This window comes from Xyrauchen texanus, chromosome 2 (assembly GCF_025860055.1).
Source record: "Xyrauchen texanus isolate HMW12.3.18 chromosome 2, RBS_HiC_50CHRs, whole genome shotgun sequence".
In the NCBI taxonomy this organism is placed as follows: Eukaryota; Metazoa; Chordata; class Actinopteri; order Cypriniformes; family Catostomidae; genus Xyrauchen; species Xyrauchen texanus.
Window position 1 is genome coordinate 46,203,301 of NC_068277.1, and position 18,171 is coordinate 46,221,471.

The 18,171-nt window shown below is 37.0% G+C and overlaps 1 protein-coding gene across 2 annotated transcripts in view; it reads left to right on the forward strand.

Moving 5' to 3' along the window:
- Positions 1-18,171, forward strand: part of LOC127654835 (probable C-mannosyltransferase DPY19L3) — a 68,162-nt gene that overhangs the window by 39,103 nt on the left and 10,888 nt on the right. The window lies entirely within an intron of this gene.

The following is an 18,171-nucleotide window of genomic DNA, read 5'->3' on the forward strand; positions in this document are numbered from 1 at the left end:
ATCTTTTGATTTATCTTGAGCTAAAAGGAATGCTAAGCACTATGTATGATTTTATAGTGAGGTGGTGAAGTTTTTTTTTTTTTTTTTTGATTTTTCCCTTTTTATTAGACATCTATAGTATATAGTTTACAATATAGTGTAGGTGTCTTAAACTTTTTTCTGGCCCACTTGTTGGATAGAGATACAGAGCATGGACCCGCTGTTACATATTACATATAATTTAATGTTGCATTTTAAGCCATGCCTGTATAAATTGCATATATGACCTTTTTTTTTATTATGATGCTAATATTGCAAGGCCATTAAATGCATCATGCATTAATAAATGCATAAAATGTTCATTATATTTTAATTTTTCTTAATACATTTTAATGTGGGAGGGTCAATGAAACATTGAGCCAAACTTTAGCTTCTTAACTTTATCTTTGGTTGAAGGAAATATTACATTTTTGTTTAACAACGAACACTACCGTTCAAAAGTTTGGGGTCACTTGCCTGAAATGTTTCTCATGATCTTAAAATCCTTTTGCATACCAGCCGTATGCTTACCACAGCTGTGGTAACTCCATTATGTAAAACAGGTGATAGATTAGAAGTATGTAATTATAGACCTATCAGTATTCTCCCGATAATCTCAAAAGTGTTGGAAAAATGGATTGCTGAGCAGGTAGTAGACCATCTAAAAAATGCTAATTTATTGCATCCAATGCCGTTTGGTTTTCATGTGAATTATTCTACCGAAACTGCTTGTTGTTAATTTATAGAACTATTAAGATTAAAATAGAGGTGGGAGAGTGGGAGCAGTGTTTTTAAATCTTCGTAAGGCCTTTGATACAGTTAACCATTCCATACTTCTTACGAAGTTATCGAATTATGGATTATCTTCTAATTTGTTAAATTGGATAAAATCGTATCTGATGGAACGTACTCAGTGTGTTAAGGTTAAAAATACATTATCTCAAATCATGTAATTTGGGAGTCCCTCAAGGATCAATACTGGGGCCACTGTTATTTAGCCTGTATATAAATGATCTTCCATCTGTGTGTGATGATGTAGGTGTTTTGATGTATGCAGATGATGCTGTCATATATGCACATGGTGGTAATGCTGATCAAGTAGCAACAAAGCTCTCATGTATCATGCAAAAGGAAATATTTAGGGATTATCTTGGATTCAAATCTTTCTATTAAAAAACATAAAAAAATGACGAATACATTGAAATATAATATAGCAACGTTTAGACATATTAGAAACTCTTACCTACGAGGCATCATGGGTTTATTTGAATGCAATGATATTTTCCCTTATTAAATACTGTATTTCTTGTTGGTCGCAAGCAAACTTTAAAGCCTTTTATAGCACTTTATAAACAGGCTATAAAAGTATTAGATGGGAGATATTTGCTGAACCATCATTGCAGTACATTTAGTAAATGCAATTTATTAAGCTTTGAAAATGTAATTGTTTATTCAAATGTTAGGTTTGTTTTTAAAATAGTTAATGACATTGCTCCTCCCCCTTTTAAAAGTTTTGTACATCTTTGCTCAGAACAGATGACAAGAGTTCCTAGATCTACTGCACGGCAGAATTCCTAAAAGAATTTCAGCATTCGCACAATCTGCCTTTTCATTCAAGGCAATTAAAGAATGGAATAAGCTACCCGATGATCTTAAAATTTGTGTAGATTTGTATACAGTATGTTCTCCAGAAATGTTATAACTTGGCTTTTAGGACTTCAAACTTGTCATCATTGATTTTGTACAATGTTAGTATTTTACTGTTAATGTACAGTATATGTGTGTAGGTATGTACATATATTTGCACGTTTTTTATTCGTAGTATTTTATTTACCTGCCCAGTGACTGCAGATGGAAATTAGCTAGTTGCTGTATCTGGTGCAAAGCATCTCTTCTCTTCTGAGATTAATGTTTTTTGTGCATGGTCCCTGACAAAAAAAAAAAAAACTAGTTAGTTTAGTTTTGCTGACAAAAATATAATCGTTCCAACGTATTAATTTATTTAATTACAAAACTAAAATTAAAAAAATAAATAAAAGTTTTTGAAATGGATGACTTGGACCGAATAATTAAGAAAAGCAGCCACTATGTGCCCAGCATATTGATGGGAACTCCTTCAATACTGTTTAAATAGCATCCCAGGGTGATTCCTCAAGAAGTTGGTTGAGAAAATGCCAAGATTACCTGTCTGCAAATTCTAGGCAAAGTGTGGCCACTTTGAAGATGCTAAAATATAACGCAGTTTTGATTTATTTTGGATTTTATTTAGTCACAACATAATTCCCATATTTCCATTTCTATTATTCCATTCTTGTGATGACTTTGCTATTGTGAAAAATGTGAAAAAAAAAAAAAAAAAATATATATATATATATATATATATATATATATATATATATATATATATATATATATATATATATAAATAAATAAATAAAGAATGCTTAAGTGACCCTAAATTTTGAACGATAGTGTATATTTTCACTTTTCCCACAAAAATAGTTTTTGGCGGTACTGTGGCAGTACAATATTACAGTGATCATATCAGATGGTACATTTTATAAAAAGTACCAAAACATCCCTTTGCACAACCATGTTTTTGGATATGGCACTATCATGTTTTTATTTTATTTTATTAAATTTTTTTACATTTACATGGAGCAATTCATGTTCCGTCATACAAATAGCATTCCTCATACAAAGTGCATGGGGGACACGGCTCACAATTTATTTCAAAAGAGTTTGTTGTTCATATTTTGCAAAGTTAATGAAGCAATATTCAAAAAAGCCTTTTTTAAATATTACTCAAATATTGAGTAAAATAGTCCAATTTGATAAAAAAAAATACCAATTCTTTTGCATCCACCACTGTCTTGGATATGTTTATTCAATTAGCTCATCATAGTGCATTATGTGATTGCATTTTCTGCAAAGGATACTTGAATGTTGCCTTACAATGGACCATTTTCACATATCCAGCTTTGAAATGCAGAAGAAACCGATAGCAGGGTTAACTTGTATAGCTGTGAATAGGAGACCGCTGCAAATGTAATTTTTGCTAACCTGTTGGCTCCAACAACAAAAAAAAAACAAAAACAAACTCTAGCACACATTCACAGCTTTTCAAAAGAAGAAGAAGAAGAGTAAGAAAAGCAGTGGATTACAGCAGTCAGAAGAGAGAGAGATGCCAAATTGTTTCCCAAATTCCAGGGTAATATAATACAAAGTATAATCTTATACATTTTACAAATATAAATAAAAGTTAAGCTGCTAAATAAGGTGAATGCGCTTCATCACAGTCTGTGAAAAGGGTCCATTTGCCCAAAAGAAGGCAGCATAATCAAGCTACCTACCTTTAAGAACAGCCTTTTTGTCGGGATCGCGTCTATGATGCCTTAAAATGCTGCCAACATTCCGGTCTATGCTGAATTGGTGCTCTACAAATCCAAGCAACAAATATTAGCAAATAAAGCTGGTCAACCAGCATGGTCTTTCTGTGAAGCTTGTTAAGATATTTAAGAAGACTGATGGGCATCCCTGAGAAATTTGAATATTAGTTTTATTTTAGATAAAAATGCACATTTGAATTTTGGATATGTTCCAAGCAAGGAGGATGGCTTACTGCACATTCTTGGGCTAAAGATGCAGTTCAATGAATAAAACAGAATGTCTATAGATGAGTTTTAAATGTTGAAAAAGGTCTAAAAAAATGCATCGTTACTGCATGAAAAGCTAAAAAAGACAAATGCATGTTAACAGCCAGGTATGTTCTTTGCAATAAACAATCTCTACAACTTTGATACAACCCCCTTTACCTAAAATAATGTCTTTAAAATGTGAACACAGTTTGATTATAGGTCATGTTTTAGTGAAAATGTTGAATTTAGATTCTCAACCCTGTTGACACTGGCTGCTGGTTACCAGCTACCAAGCTCATTGGCTGATAAGTTAATGGCACACATTAATTTCCACAGAAGCAGGTCAAGTCTTAACTATCATGAAACTCATGAAAATGCAGAATGAGACGTTGTCTGCAGCACTTTTCATGTGGATATCAAACAAAAGGTTTGAAACATGTTGATGAATAAAGCTCATTTTGAATTGTTTGTGATTGTATTTAGATTGTATTGTGAGGGGTGGGTGTTCGTACTTGCTAGTCTTTATTATTAGGGGGGTGCTACCCCCCCCCCCAGTACTGTTTGTGTAACCATGCATTATGATGGATTTTATGGTAGAGAAAGTGCAGTTTTTGGCAGTATATAGTATTTATCATAAGAGAAATGTAATAAAATCACATTAAGTATTTTTACTGAACCTGTACTAGATTGTAATTTACTTAAAGTGCTGCTTTTTTCTCACGGTCATTTAGCTGAGTCTCTCTTCCAGAACGAGCACTGACTGATATACTGGATGCAATGCAATAATGTCATGTAATGAATTACTGGTAATTTTGGAATTCAAATGGTGAGAATCAAAATCATGCAATCAAGCTATATGTTTGAAAAAAAATTTATTCTGATTTGACTGAAAACACAACAGAAATACATGCGTTGATTGATAACTCACAACTCACATGAAAGGTGTGTGTTTCAGGTATATTTCTCTCGGTTTGTGAAACCTTTCCAGAAGTTTGGTTGTGAGATGCTAAAAAACGGATTTCAAACGGAACGCAAATTTGTTCCTTTAAATACGGGACGATTCCATGTTATATGTGATGGTTGGCAACCCTACTTGCAGTGGAGACAGCTCCATTGTTTTGTCACACTGCTCACTGAATGTGTTGAAACGGTGAGATGGGGCAACTGTTTTCATGATGGAACCCTCTACGATCATGTTGGAACATCTCACCGTTTCTACACATTCAGTGAGCATTTGCCAACCTTCCCATATAATAAAGAATCGTCATTGGCTAGTAAATTTTAGTTTTTACTCGCCAGAATATGGACGACATGTAAGCATAATGTAAATTAAAAATATATTAAGCAAACAGAGATATATATATTCATATATATTCACGCAATACAGTATATATTTATATATATATATTTTTTTTTTTGATTTTGCTTTATGATTGAAATCACATTTTAGTGGAGAAATTTCACATTCTATCAATTTATATGATGTCATGAAATCCCATTTTTAATAATGATACAAGCTGTTGTCACTTGTTCATTTCATTTTTCATAATAATGAAAATTAGGGGTCACGATTGTGAAATTTGGTTGACAATTAATTGTCAAACAAATAATTGTGATTATGACGATTAATTGCCTGATTAAGGCTATGATGATTAATTGTCTGTTTTAGGTGTTTCACGAATATGACAATTAATTACCACACAAACTCACTATATGTGCTTCATGCACACAAAAAGTAATTTATACAAATTTAGCTTGGGTCATATAATAAAATAAGGGTATATGATTTCCTTTTCAGGCTTCAAAAACATATGAATGACAGTCAAGTATGAAAGAATAACATTTTAAATAATTAAATGTTTAATGATCAAAATATGTTTAAATAACTCAAATATATCTCTCTTATTTGTACAATTTACTTTTGATCCATTGCACTTTCAATGTTTTGTTTTCTTTTGCTTCTTTTGTAACCCAGCCAACCTGTATAGCTATTATAATATATAATATTATATTATATTATGCAATAATAAAATATTTCTGCATTAAATTCTTAACTTTCACACATTATTTTAAGGGTCTCTGTTTAACTCACAAGCCCTTATTTCTCATGAAGGATGACTTTGAGATTATGTTTCTTGCATTTTATCATCTCCACAGAAATAGAGCAGGGCATCTCCTCTGTCTCACTGCGTGTTATTAACACTGCGTGAATAAACCCACAATGACCAGGGACATTTGCCAGTACATAGCCGTAAAGTGAAACTGGAGTGCTTTGCGTTTTTATACCTTGTTTACATATTCGCAGGAGTTTGGTGGCGCAAGCCTCTGTAGCGCTTGAGAAGTGGTTAATCTTCACACGTTCTCGAGAGAGCTGCTCTTTTGATGTTCGTGGTGCGGTTCCCTGAGATGCTTTGAGTTCAGCTGAATGAGACACAAGCGCTTTTTCCTGTGCGCTCATCAGACAGCATCCAGGGAACGACGAGGCTGAATCCATCTTCTTAATCAACAGCTTCTTATTCAGAAAAAGGTCCTCGGTGCTTCTACACTACACAGCTCGATCACTGGCAAGTGAAATGTTAATATTTACTTGCCAGTGGCTAATAACAGATGCTTTTTGGTCTCATGGTGCGAAATTTACTCACATATTCGAGTGATTTACTCACAGTGTTAGAGGGCTGTGATGTCTCGAGGCAAGAATGGAACCAATTGGTGACAGGTGGTCTAGACCCTACAATCTCTGTGTGGTGAGGGAGTCATGTGTCATGTGTATGTGGCTTTTCATTTTGATGAATCAGTGGCCTTTCAATCTGACTGCATGTGTCCTGTAGATGGAAGCTTGTTCTTTGTTGCTGTACTAAGGCTCTGTCATCACAGTCAGCCTTATGATTGTGAACGTCTCCCTGCCATGTAATTAATTTTCCCTGTTTTGTTTTGTAGTTTTCTACCGTGGATTCTTTTGTTACAGCCCCCATAAAGGAGTTATTTCTGAATGTTGCCTTGTTTTGAAATAATGAAGATAAATTAGTCCTTTGTTTTCTCTGAAGGAGTAACTTTTGCAGCCGCTCCAAGCACAAGTAATTTACGTTCCCCCTTCGAACAAAGATGCATTTTTTCTCCTGCTGTTTTTCTCTGGTTTTTCATTTCTTTCTGGATTCATGTTTTCAACATCTTGCCTCTCACTTCCACTCTAATTGTCACTCTAGCCACTTCTTTTTCCATTCTAATTTGATCAAATTAGTGGCTTTTTTGTTGTTGCATTGCTATAGACGTCTTGCTGGAGGATTCTCAATAACACACCACTTACAGCTGTTTGAAAATGCTCGCCTCGTTTGAACTCAAGCAGAATTTCACTAAATCACAAACACCAAAAATACACTCTATACATATGCAAGGTTAGCTGACACCAATTGTGACTTGTCTTTTGTCTTGTTGTACCACTGAGATTTTTTCATTTTATAATCTGTGTAAATTGCTGTTTGTTGCCAGCTGTTATGGAATCTAACATAAACTCCCAGACTCATTTGAGGAATTGTTGCTCGTTGTGAAACAGGTTTACTGGTCTCAAAATACTTGTCTTTAAACTAATTGTCTTCTGAAACCTACTGAATGTAATTTTATTTTGCTCCGAGTCTATTCCCTTTGGGTCTGGATCAATCATTGACATTTAAGTTGTGTTCTCACCCTATCAATCAGTCTGTCATCACTCTGTGAACTCCTCTTAGACAGACACTTACTGAGGTCTGCCACGCTCTCTCTCTCTCTCTGATACACAGGATTAAGGTCCACACAACTTGAGAGCACTCACAGATCCCTTACAGATTTAGCCTTATCTCCACACTACCCAGTCTATGGGGTTGCTGTGAATCTTATTTTCTTCTCCTCTATTTGAAGGGTATAGCAGGCCATATGAGCTAGACTATTCAAGCATATCTGTTTGTGTCTGCCTAATTTGCCTGGTTTTGCTTTGTATTAAAATGATTTTAACAAAGCAAAGGTGGAAGAGAAGCCGCATCAAAGGGGCATTTTCGTGTTTCTTCAACTTGTACTTCTAGATAGTAAAGTCTATTTAAGACTTTTTATTATTTGTCTTCTAATGATGTCCAGCTGTGTATGTATATGCATATGTAATTTTTTTTTTTTAAAAGTCAGGGACATTTCACCACAATTTCATTTCCACCACATCTCAAATTCTGTATTGCATTCAAAAGAATTGATGGTGATACAAATTACATTTTTGACAAGCATGCTTGTCGACTTGGTTAACAAGTAGGGGTAAAATTGTTTGATCTGGTGGAAAAGATGCCACAACTGTGGAAAAGTTATATATATATATATAACTTTATATATATATTTATATAACTTATATATATATATATATATATATATATATATATATATATGTATTTGTTTTTATAATATTCAAAAGCCACTTAAAATAGCAGATTTTTTCTTAATTGTTTAAAATACAATCAAATCACTTTATTGTCACACGACCATATGTACAAGAGCAACAGTGGGTGAAAGTCTTGTGTGCAGTTCTGAGCAAAATAGCAGTCATGACAGTGACGAGACATATACCAATTACAATAAACAACATATTTACACAACACAATAATAGTATACAATGTAGAGTAAACAGTACACACTATATGGAATACACGTACAATACAAATTATTGCAAGAGAATATAATTTATATAATTTATGACAGTCCAGTGTAAGATTAATAAAGTGCAGTGCTGATATATTGATCATGAGAGATCAAGAGTTCAAAAGTCTTATTGCTTGGGGGAAGAAGCTGTCATGTAGTTGGCTGGTACGGGTCCTGATGCTGCGATACCACCTGCCTGATGGTAGCAGTGAGAGCAGCCCATGGCTCGGGTGGCTGGAGTCTCTCCACCTGGTATAGATGTCCTGGAGGGAGGGAAGCTCACCTCCGATGATGTGTCTGGCAGTTCGCACCACCCTTTGCAGGTGCTATTGCCGTACCAGGCAGTGATGCAGCCAGTCAGGATGCTCTCTACAGTACTAGTGTAGAACCGTGTGAGGATGTGGTGGTTTTTTCCAAACTTCCTCAGCCGTCTCGGGAAGAAGAGGCACTGGTGAGCCTTCTTCACAACGGCCTCAGTGTGGACGGACCATGTGAGCTCCTCAGTGATGTTGACACCGAGGAACTTGAAGCTGCTGACTCTCTCCACCGGTGCTCCATTAATGGTGATGGGGCTGTGTTCTCTGTCTTTTCTCCTGAAGTCCACTACAAGCTCCTTGGTTTTAATGACGTTGAGGGAGAGGTTGTGCTCCTGACACCAGCGTGTCAGAGTGTGCACCTCCTCTCTGTAGGCATCATTTCAGTGATCATCATTGTCAGTGATCAGACCTACCACCGTCGTATTGTCAGCAAACTTAATGATGGCATTGGAGCTATGTGTTGCCCACAATCATGTGTGTACAGGGAATACAGGAGTGAGCTGAGAACACAGCTCTGCGGGGCTCCAGTGTTGAGGGTCAGTGATGAGGAGAAGTTGCTGCCCATTCTAACCACCTGACGTCTGCATGACAGGAAGTCCAGGATTCAGCTGCATAGCGAGCTGTTTAAGCCCAGATTCCAGAGTTTCTCATCAAGCTTGGAGGGCATTATGGTGTTGAATGCTGAGCTGTAGTCTACAAACAGCATTCTCACATATGTGTTCCTTTTTTCCAGGTGGGAGAGAGCAGTGTGTAGTGTAGATACAATGGCATCATCAGTGGAGCGGTTGTTGTGGTAGGCAAACTGCAATGGGTCCAGTGAGGTGGGCAGCACAAAGAAGATGTAATCTCTGATTAGCCTCTCAAAACATTTGCTGATGATGGGGTCAGAGCAACATGACGGCAGTCATTTAAGCAAGTGATTTTGGCTTGCTTTGGTACAGAAACAGAATCAGCCGGTTTCTCCGGTTTGATGGAGTGCAAAGCGGTACATGGCAGCCGATCCAAATGACTCATTATCATGCTGTAGCTCTACGTTACTGCATCCCCTTCACAGGAGATTTTGAAGGGTTCTGTAAATCATTTGTATTAGCAGATTGACAGCAAATCTGACCAATCAAATGCATTATTTTCACCTTGAGGACTGGCCATCAGGAGTCTGCACCTTCACAGCTCTGAGGAGAAGGGATAACGCATTGAACATAGAAAGTTCTCTTCCTCCGGCTGCATTTGCATCTCCACCAGAGTCTGACAGTGAACAGTGCGTCAAGTCCAAGCTACTGTCAGGATGGAGGATTTTATGGCAACTAATCTGAATTAAGTATTTTTCTACAAAAGAATGGACTAATTGACAACTTTCCTGCACTGTGCACAATCGTAATTATTGCCCAGCCAAAGACTTTGTTGTCACCATTGTGGTGTCAGCAGCTCCCAGATAAAAAAAGTTATGCAAGAAACGTAACAGCACAAGTAAGACTAAAAAAGCCATATCTATACACAAAAGTCATCAGAAAGTACTAAGGGTCTGGCCTAAGGTGCCAGATGGGGCAGGACACACTTTTAAGGATAAATGTGTTGGGGAGGGGGATAAATCGTCCAAATAGAACAATTGTCTACATTTCGTGTTATTATCCCGTCACTAATACAAACACTTATCTATGACTTCACATCACTTGTTCACCAGGCTTTGTCTCATAGCTTTTGGATGCATTGCTATCCATTATCTGCGTCTCTTAATTTTGAAGTGTTGACTTTACTAATGTCTTTCACCACCTTATAGATTTTCTATAATCTTTTTATGCTGACACACATTCATAGCCCTTGACAAATGGTCACCGTGCTGAAACGTATAGTGTCAAACACTGGGTAAAGAGCACTCATCAGTCTGAACCAGATCGACAGCAGATACTGATGCCAGCCAATTTAATTGAGTCATAATTTAGAAAATGTCTAGATATATCATTGTGCCTTTGAGAGTTTGCTCCAAAGTACTGATAAAAGTACTAATATACTGGCAGAGGTTTAAGCCTATGACATTGACATTTCAAGGCATATAGTTGACACTGCCAGCCATACTATAAATAAAAGCTTCTGAAATACCAGAGTGGTTAACGAACAACAACTGTCCAACATGGATGGATTTATCTGTATAAAAAGTATAATAATATAACAATCCCTCAAAGACATTAAATTTGCTCTTTAAATTGTAAATACATTTCTGTTGTACAAAATCTACAGCATGGGGGGATGTCTGTGAAGCTATGGCTGCTCAGGCCACCTTGTGTCCCCCCCTCTATGGAATATTAATGACATTAATACATTTTTATAATGTCAGCAGGGTGCAGGCTAACACAAGCTGACATTTACATGAGAGAATATAAATCTGAGACTAAATATAAATCTGCTAGAGACTAGTGCAGTTTCTTTATAATATAGAGTAATTACACAGGGACTCTCAAGGGCAAGAAATTGTGTACTGTGGGACAGGTCAAAGTTCAGTTTCTTAAGGTAATTGTTTTGCTGACAAAAAAGAAAGAAAAAAAAAAGCTTAATTGTTGCCTTGGTTTCCAGCAGTGTTGTAGTACACAAAATCGGTCTTGGTCTTGAAGCCTGTCTTGAGACCACTTTTTGAAGGTCTCTTCTTGGAATCGACTGCATTGTTACTCTGTCTTGTCTCAGTCTCAGACAAAGAGGACTCAGGATTTTATTTCAAGACCTGTTAAGATCACAACTGTGGGAATATCAATACATTGCCTGTGCATTTTCTGATTTATTTGTTAACATAATTTCTTTGATTGGATGTAAAACTTCCTGCTTCAAATGCAGGCAATAGCTTGACTCATTTCAAATGTGAAATTTATGGTACTGTTAACGACTGTCACCCCTCCCTGCCCCCCCTTCACACGCACTCCAAGAACGTGAATGCGGGAGACAGGAGAAGAAACTGTGGCTGTCTGAGAGATGTCAGACAAATCTTCTGTAATACAATTTGGCTACCTATTCCAGTGTTTCCCAGACACTGTGCCCACTAGTGTGATGTGAAAGATTGTCAGTTCTACCATGAAAAATTATTAGATTTCTCAAAATAAATAAATAGTTTTTTTCTGGTATTTTAGTGAAGGCATAGAGATGGTAGAAGAGTTTTAAAGTTGCCAATTCAGTATATTTTCCTTTACAAAGTATTTTATGCAACCAGTTTAAATATTTTGTCCATCATATCATTATTGTTCTAGCAAAGTCTAGTCCGCCACCAAACGCAACTCCTCACATGCCCACAAAATGATGCTTCATCACACTTGTAGCAAAAACATTCAGTCAGTGAACTGAATGAATGAATGAAAACAACAGGTATATTGTTTTACTCACAGACTAAAAGCTGTTTATTTGTGCACAGCATAGAGTTACAGATGTTATGAGCAGATGTGGCTAATTTGTCACAGTTCTCTTATGAAACATAAAAGGAATATGAGAAACTGTTACATATGATTACTACAAGCAAATTCTTTGTTTTAAACAAGTCCAAAAAAACACTGTGATACGATGTGTAGATTCTGAGGTACTGTAATATTCACGGAGCACGTTTGACATCTGAAGCAGTGAATGGAGGCTGGGTGGCTGCTCACAGGTACTAGTGCCTGCCGGATCCAATCTCTGTCAGTGCGACTTATATGTTTGTTTGTTTTTTTTCTATCAACAATGCAATTTTGACCCAGTGCGACTTACAGTCAGGTGTCAATTTATTTCCGGAAAATACAGTAAATAAATAATAAACTATTTATTTGCTTTGCCTTTGCAAGAATTAATTTGCAAATCTACAAATTTGAGAAGACACAAATTTGTTGGTTTTTCATTATCCAATTAGCGCTCTTTGCACCTGTTACCTCATTATACAGCATACCTATGTTACTTATTTTTTAGCATTGCAGAATTTCAAACATTACGAGTTCACGCTACTAAGACAGACAGAAAACATGGACAAGTTCTTGAAAAGGAAAACTATTGATGATGGTTATGTGAGATAGTGGTGTGCCATGGGATTTTGTAATCTTAAAAAGTGCGCCGTAGCAGAAAAAAGGTTGGGAAACACTGACCTAAACCAAAAAGAGTTAATCTGCAAAAAAGTGTCCAAAAGAAAACACAGCAGTATGTCAATTCTGCAATGCAATGCTTACCGAGATGGCTAGGAACACGTCAAAATTGTATCAGCACTTAAAAAAGAAGCATATAGAAAGAAAAGCTAAATGTAAGAGATGCTAGCAAAGCTAGCTAGCTAGCATTAGCAACTTTGCTGCATTCCATTCAACTCAGAAAGTTGGATTTTCCAACTTCCTACTGGGAAAAGTGCAATTGAATGCCACTTGAAGTCATAATTACAACTTGGAAAGTCGTGTGGAAATTTTAAACAAAGATTTTGCTGATTTCCAGTTTTGTGTGCGATAAGCATCAAACGGTTAGAGAATGGACTATGGGCAGTCCTTGGTTGTGCCATCTGATGCTGATGCTGAGAACAGAGCGAGGCCTGATGCCTACTGATTTTTAATAGTCAACTTGTCACACTCATTAGTCTAGTTGAATTCAACTAGTCGTCACATCATTCCACCCCCAAAAAATGTAATACCCTAGGTTCTTAATATGGTGTGTTGCTTCCTCGATGTTCAATGACTGTTTGTATGTTTTGTGATAGCATGTGTCCCTGCTTTGTCCTGAGCAGTACCTGCCCACTTTTATTAATAAAAATCATCAATGTACTGCAAATCCTTTGGTTTCCCATTACCTTCTGCACATTTGAGTTTTAGCCAACAGTGGCTATATGATGTTGAGACAACTGAGGGACTCAAGTATTAAACAATGTGTAAACATTCATTGACGCTCAAGAAAGCAACACACTATATTAAGAACCAAAGGAATGTAAACTTTTGAACAAGATGATTTCTATAGATTATTATTATTTTGTCTTGTGGGATAAATGTAAATATCTGTTATGTAGCTTCTGAAGGGCAGTACTAAGAAACAAAAGAAGAAAATAATCTTTCATATTTGTATAGACTCTGAAAGGCATGTGTGAACTGAAAGCGGGATGCAAACTATATATATATATATATATATATATATATATATATATATATATATATATATATATATATATATATACAGGTGAAACTCGAAAAATTAGAATATCGTGCAAAAGATCATTAATTTCAGTAATTCAACTTAAAAGGTGAAACTAATATATTATATAGACTCATTACAAGCAAAGTAAGATATTTCAAACCTTTATTTGATATAATTTTGATGATTATGGCTTACAGCTTATGAAAACCCCAAATTCAGAATCTCAGAAAATTAGAATATTGTGAAAAGGTTCAGTATTGTAGGCTCAAAGTGTCACACTCTAATCAGCTAAACACCTGCAAAGAGTTCCTGAGCCTTTAAATGGTCTCTCAGTCTGGTTCAGTTGAATTCACAATCATGGGGAAGACTGCTGACCTGACAGTTGTGCAGAAAACCATCATTGACACCCTCCACAAGGAGGGAAAGCCTCAAAAGGTAATTGCAAAAGAAGTTGTATGTTCTCAAAGTGCTGTATCAAAGCACATTAATAGAAAGTTAAGTGGAAGGGAAAAGTGTGGAAGAAAAAGGTGCACAAGCAGCAGGGATGACCGTAGCCTGGAGAGGATTGTCAGGAAAAGGCCATTCAAATGTGTGGGGGAGCTTCACAAGGAGTGGACTTAGGCTGGAGTTACTGCATCAAGAGCCACCACACACAGATGGGTCCTGGACATGGGCTTCAAATGTCAAACGTCTTACCTGGGCTAAAGAAAAAAAGAACAGGTCTGTTGCTCAGTGGTCCAAAGTCCTCATTTCTGATGAGAGCAAATTTTGCATCTCATTTGGAAACCAAGGTCCCAGAGTCTGGAGGAACAATGGAGAGGCACACAATCCAAGATGCTTGAAGTCCAGTGTGAAGTTTCCACAGTCTGTGTTGGTTTGGGGAGCCATGTCATCGGCTGGTGTTGGTCCACTGTGCTTTATTAAGTCCAGAGTCAACGCAGCCGTCTACCGGGACATTTTAGAGCACTTCATGCTTCCTTCAGCAGACAAGCTTTATGGAGATGCTGACTTCATTTTCCAGCAGGACTTGGCACCTGCCCACACTGCCAAAAGTACCAAAACCTGGTTCAATGACCATGGTATTACTGTGCTTGATTGGCCAGCAAACTCGCCTGACCTGAACCCCATAGAGAATCTATGGGGCATTGCTAAGAGAAAGATGAGAGACATGAGACCAAACAATGCAGAAGAGCTGAAGGCCGCTATTGAAGCATCTTGGTCTTCCATAACACCTCAGCAGTGCCACAGGCTGATAGCATCCATGCCACGCTGCATTGAGGCAGTAATTAATGCAAAAGGGGCCCAAACCAAGTACTGAGTACATATGCATGATTATACTTTTCAGAGGGCCAACATTTCTGTATTTAAAATCCTTTTTTTTTATTGATTTCATGTAATATTCAAATTTTCTGAGATTCTGAATTTGGGGTTTTCATAAGCTGTAAGCCATAATCATAAAAATTATATCAAATAAAGGCTTGAAATATCTTACTTTGCTTGTAATGAGTCTATATAATATATTAGTTTCACCTTTTAAGTTGAATTACTGAAATTAATGAACTTTTGCACGATATTCTAATTTTTCGAGTTTCACCTGTATATATATATATATATATATATATATATATATATATATACACACACACTTTAGATCTGGTTTGCACTAATGGCCTAAATAATATCACTGTTTCTGGGTCTCACATTGGAATGTCCGATCATCTATTCATTGAACTGAGCTGTGATACTCCATTTCCCAGTTCTGCTCAAAAAACCTTGGTTACCTTTTGCAACTATACTTCCATTAAACTTTGTATCCTTCTCTGCATCGTTTAAAACATCTTTCCATACAGAAGTCATGCAACTTTCCTGTCCAACTGACACACTCACTAAATAAATCAAAACAATTTCAAATGCCCTTGATTTTCATGCCACTCTTAAAAGTAGACGTGTACCCTCCACTCACTCGTCTCCCTGGTACACTCATGAATTACGTGCTCTTAAAGCTACATGATGCCGCCTTGAGCATCTTTACAAGAAACATTATTTTAATCATCACTAAATAATGCATGCTCATCTTACTTTTTGTCCATTATCAATACCGCTCATTAACCCATCTGTGCCGCTTATTTCAGCCTCTCCTGAACTCTGTCAGTCATTTATTCACTCCTTTCAGAATAAAATCAACTCTATTTACTAACTTTTACCTTCTACTGTTCCTCCTTATCCACTTTAGGATTTTCTATTATAATTTTCTAATTCTACTTCCTGCCATCTTGATCCTGCACCCACTGTCTTGCTTAAACAATGTCTGTGCACCTATTTCCCACCTTATCAACAGGATATTTAGTACAGGATTTGTCCCTCCAGAACTGAAATCTGCAGCTGTCACAAAAAGTCTGGCTTAGACCCCACTTAAAAATTACCACCCTATTTCGAAGCTTCCTTTTTAGTCTAAAGTTATGGAGAAAGAGGCTGCATCTCAGCTTCTGTACTATTTGGCCACACACAATTAATCTGGTTTTCAATCTGGTTTTCATCCTCTATACAGCACTGAGACTGCACTCATCAATCGATCTACTGATGACTGCGGACTCTGGAGCCATTACTTTCCTGGTCCTATTAGACATTAATTCTGCTTTTGACACTATCTCTCATAGCATACTCATCGCTAGGCTCTCTGCAATTGGCAACTCAGGCACTGCTCTGTCCTGGTTCGTGTCTTACCTCTCTGGCCACCAACACTACATTTCTATTCATCAGTATAAATCAAATTCTGTTCCTGTTTCTCAAGGTGTCCCCCAGGGTTCTGTACTTGGTCCTTTGCTCTTCATCACCTCTATGCTTCCTCTAGGTCACATTATTCACCATTATTGCCTCAACTTTAACTGCTATGCTGATGACACTCCAAGCACACTGCCCCATTCCCCACAAGTTCCCTCTCTGAATTTATTAAAGACATCAACTCATGGATGATCAGTAACTTTCTAAAACTCAACACTGATAAAGATGACATACTGATAGTTTGGTCTCCAAGTGTTTTATCATGTCTCCCTGATCAGTTGGTCGATATTAATGGTGTCCTGGACAGACCCTCCGCTATTGTTAGTAATCTTGGCATTATCACTGACCCTACACTCTCTTTCCACGCTCACATCTCCTCTCTCACAAAAACTGCTTTCTATCATCTACGTAACATTGTGCACCCCATTCTTAGCACCAAAGATGCAGAAACACTTGTTCACACCATTTATTAATTCTAGACTTGACTATTGCAGTGCCCTCTTCTCTGACCTCCTGACTAAAACAATAAACAAACTGCAGTACATCCAGACTTCAGCAGCTAGGGATCTCACCTACTCAAAGAAATCCTCTCATATCACTCCCATACTTTGTAGGCTACACTGGCTATCTGTCTTCTATCATATCCAATACAGAATTCTCCTTACAACATTCAAAGCTTTACATGGTCTTGCCCCCTCATACATCACTGACCTTGTACCCCACTACGCTCACTCAGGTCATCTGATTTGAGCCTATTATTCATTCCACGTTGCAAGCTGACCTCACTAGGTGGTAGGGCTTTTTGTACACTTGCCCCTTCACTTTGGAAGTCTATCCCTCAGTCTCTTCGTGATCACACCTCCATACATGATTTCAAAATCAATCTCAAAATATATCTATTTGACCTATGCTTCTCTGACTCTTAATTATTTTTTTATTTGTTTTACTCTCATCCTGTAAAGCGACCTTGAGTTTGAAGAAAGGTGCTATATAAAATAAACATATCTATATATATATATATATATATATATATATATATATATATGTATGTGTATGTGTATGTGTGTGTGTGTGTGTGTGTGTGTGTGTGTGTGTGTGTGTGTGTGTGTGTGTGTGTGTGTTCAGCAATACAGGGTGTGCTGTGCTCTGAGGGCTGCCCTCTCTTCAAAGCTTTTCCTCAGAAGTCTGATACTGCCTTATTTTCACATCCACATTACTCAGTAGAATCAGAGAGGCAGCTCCTGATCCCTATTACTGGAAGAAGAACCTCTCTCCCTTTTCTTCCCATCTTCCTCTCATTGTCTTTCTCATAGGCTTGTGTAAATGTGACAATAAATTATGTTTGCCTTAGAGGTTAACGGCATGCTGAGATTGTAATTTGAGCCATTTTTCTCTCCTTTGCTACTTCATTGCTGTCTTAGTCAGCATCAGATTGAAATTAACTCTCAGTCACCCTATTTGAGTGTGTGTTTGTGAGTCTTTCCCTGTATGTTGTGTTTGAGTATGTGTGTAGTAGGAACTGACAGAGATGTAACAAATTGAACAGATACATGGATTGAAGTTCTGAGTGCTTGAGGCTGCTTTAAATACATTGCATAGGTTGAAATGAAGCTCTCCCAACAATAGACCTTATTTACAGTCGTGCCATCTTTGTCTCT